Genomic DNA, 3,587 nt, shown 5'->3' on the forward strand with positions numbered 1-3,587 from the left:
CTCTTTGCATGCTTTCTTCATCTCGATCATCTCGAACTTCTATAGTCAAAGCGGTTCCCGAACTCTCAGACCTCCGTTTCTCCTTCAGGTAGTTGGCATAACATTGCCGGGAGGTAGATTGATTTGAGCAGCATTCTCCAACCCCCGCATCAGTCGGGAACTTCAATTTCATGTGTCGGGGGGATACAATTGCCTCAAGTGCATTGAGTGTTGGCTGTCCTAGGATCACATTGTATGCTGGTCTTTTACAACTATAAAGTTGACTTGGACAAGTGTATCTTGGGGTGACTTCTCGATCTTGAGATCCAAGTGGATCGTTCCTTTGGCTACTGCCGAGGATCATGCGAAACCATACAGGGGGGGTTGATGAAGGGGTCAGTAAATCATCAACCAATTTGAGTCTTTTGAAAGCCTCGTAGGAGATCAGGTCAACGGATGATCCTGTATCAACCAGGACCCGGTGAACTTCCTGATTAGCAATTTTGACCTTGATGATTATCGCATCATCATGCGGCGCTACAACTCCGCATAGATCCTCATCTGTAAAGGTTATTGGTTCCGGGCATGCCAGATTTGGTCTCTTTTTGGGTAGGTGAACGGCTCCCACGAACCGTGCTTTTTGCTTTGCCTTCCTGATAGATTCTACAGTTGGGCCTCCCATGATCACGTAGATGGGTGTCTCCTCCCGATCTTCTTTTTCTTTTCCCTTATCAGCCTTTTTGGCGGCTTCTCTCGGGCTAGGTGATCGGGCTCTCTTTCCGGGGTTTCGCGAATTTATTCGAGTCTTTCCCGACTCACGAACATACTGACCAAATTATCTTGTTGGATTAATTTCTAGATTTCTTATTTTAGAATTCGACAATTATCCGTGTGGTGCCCGTAGTCTTTATGGAAACGACAAAATTTTGTCATGTCTCGATCCTCTGGAAGAGAATGCAGCTTCCTGGGCCACCTCAAAGATTTCATGTCCCGAATGTTCATTAGAATCTCTGACGGCTTTGCGTTGAGGGGAGTGTAATTCACCCGTCCCTGATCACGCTTCCACTTATTTCTTGACCCCTGATTTTTGTCATTCGGGGAATTCTTATCTGTATCCCGATTAGATCTTCTATCTTGATCGGCTTTTACCCAAGCGTTTATTACTTCGTAAACACTGGCTTGCTTCTGGCACTTACGCAATAGTGTCCCATATGTTTTGGGCTTATCTGTTAGTAAGACTTCCAAAAGTCTTTGATGAGTGATCCCACTCCAAAGTGCGTTGTACGCTACTTGATCATCAAGATCTTCGATCTCAATGGCAACCTTGTCGAATCGTTTTAGGAAATCCCGAATGGATTTGCTTCTTCCTTGCCGTATGGCGAATAAACTGTCGGACGTCTTCTTACTCCCGATGGCACTACGGAACCGGGATATGAACTTCAGAGCAAGTTCCCGAAAGTTGTTGATGGATCCCAGTTCTAGGCCGCTAAACCACTTGATGGCCGGTCCTTTGAGTGAAGCCGGGAACGTCCTGCAAAGCAGTTCGTACTCCCGACCAAGTAAAGTCATTACTGACTTGAAGTAGCTTATATGCTCCTTCGGGTTCGTCTTTCCCTCGAACGGGGTAAAGGTAGGCATGATGAAATTCCGTGGAAGAGGCATGTTCATAATCTCATCTAAGAATGGTTCTCGGTCAATAACGTCCAGATCTTTGTCGTGTTCCTGATCTTCTAGCTTTCGCTTGACCGCTGCCACTCTCTTTCGGAGTCGATTTTGCCTAGCCCCATCTTCATCAGATTCAACGGCCTCCTCCCTTCGGGAGTGTGTTGGGGTCACAGACACCCTTGAACGTGAAGGCTGAGAAAGACTTTCTCCTTGGTCCTCGATCTCCTCCCGATGACTCCTTTGGGGTAGGGATCCGGTCTTAGATGGTACCGAAATACGATCCAAGGCACTGATCCTGGTCCCGTTCGGTGTTGTTTGGCGATTATACCGATTGGGATGGGTCACCCCTCGTCCCCCGGTTTGCCTACCTCATGGGACACCCCTTCTTTTTCGGGATCCTCTCACCATCTGGAAGGCTCTCAGCAACCTTCCCGCCTGAGTGTTACGTCTCGGTCCTTGCTCGACTCCAATTTGATGGACCAAGTTACGCAACACTCCTTGCATCTCGAGCATGCCCTTTCTTATTTCATCCACATCTGCCATAGTAGCATGGCCCTGGGGACCCTTGGATGTTCCTTCCCCGTTCGAGCCTTCTAGAACCAGGTTGTCTTGAAGAGGATCCTGTTCTACTCGGGTTGAGGGATCAACCCCATCTTCTAAAATCATTTGATCATCCCCGGTAGTTTCCTGCCGGGAACGTCCATTTACTCGTCTCACCATGACTTTGGAACTTGTCGTTCCCACAGACGGCACCAAACTGATGCGTCTCAGTTAAACTTCTGGATTGACTGAGCCTCCTCTCGTATTTGGGACGATGAGTCCTGCAAGAAAGGTTAGATGCCGGCCGGCTCGTGTGCCGGGCAGCCGCCTCCGATGGCTAAGTCAGATGATGAGCAACAAGAATTCTTATGTAAAAGCAACACAAGATAATGCTCAGAGTGTATTGGATGCTTACCAGAGAGGTATGTCCCCTATCTTATACTGATTATGTTACCTTATATGCATTTGGTAAGTTTATCTGACGGGGGCTGTCATATCTTCTGAGATCACGCCTTCCTTTTATTAATCCCATGCAATCGTCAATGGAGTTGACTTTCTTAATAGGGGAAGGTTGCTATATTAGTCGTACGTTCATCATGCCTCGATCAAGTCAGTCGGTTATGATCCCGATTGAATGTGGAACCCCAACTTGGTATTACCCGAGGGGCTAAAAAACCTGTGCCAGGAGGTGGCCAACCGGATGTGGAGATCCATCCGGGTCTGACCCGGTTGGATATGAAACTTCCGTATCACACCCATTTCCAAATTAAAAAAATGGCACATTGGTACACAAATATATCGAGAAATAGTTTTATAACAAGAGCTCGTCTCTTGAATGGGAATGTTATAAAACAGATATTAAAAGAAAAGGAGAAGTGAGCTTGAGTTGAAAAGAAAAAAGGGAAGGGAAAAGTTGCAAACTGGGTACAATATTGATGTATGTGCGCAACTCGTCATTAGCATCCAATTGTAAGTGCAGCAACCTAGGTTGGGCTGGACCTTTAAAATCCTGACCTTGACCTTGAATACCTTAGCCCGGTCTTGACCCTAGCCTTGTTCCTATAGGGCCAATCCCAGCCAGACCTTGATAGACATTTAGCTGTCTTTGGTATCATTTTCATTTTTTATTTTATTTTTGTCTTTTTAACACAAATCATTAGTAAATATATATAAATAAAAAAATCATCGTTTGGTACCCCTTCAGTATAACTCTTATAGAAAGATAAAATGTTTGATAACCATATAGTGTGAATAGTTTTTATGCAATGGGTGTGCCCTTTACCCATCTTCCATCTAATGACCTCAAAACCATAGTAAAGGTGAAAAAGGTTTGTTAACTAGACATTACCTTCAGAAGCTTGGATTATGAAAGAAGAGAAAGAACTGAAGTCAATCTGTTGATA

This window comes from Hakea prostrata, chromosome 4 (genome assembly GCF_041222555.1).
Source record: "Hakea prostrata isolate BN-2017 chromosome 4, UWA_Hpros_2, whole genome shotgun sequence".
Lineage (NCBI taxonomy): Eukaryota > Viridiplantae > Streptophyta > Magnoliopsida > Proteales > Proteaceae > Hakea > Hakea prostrata.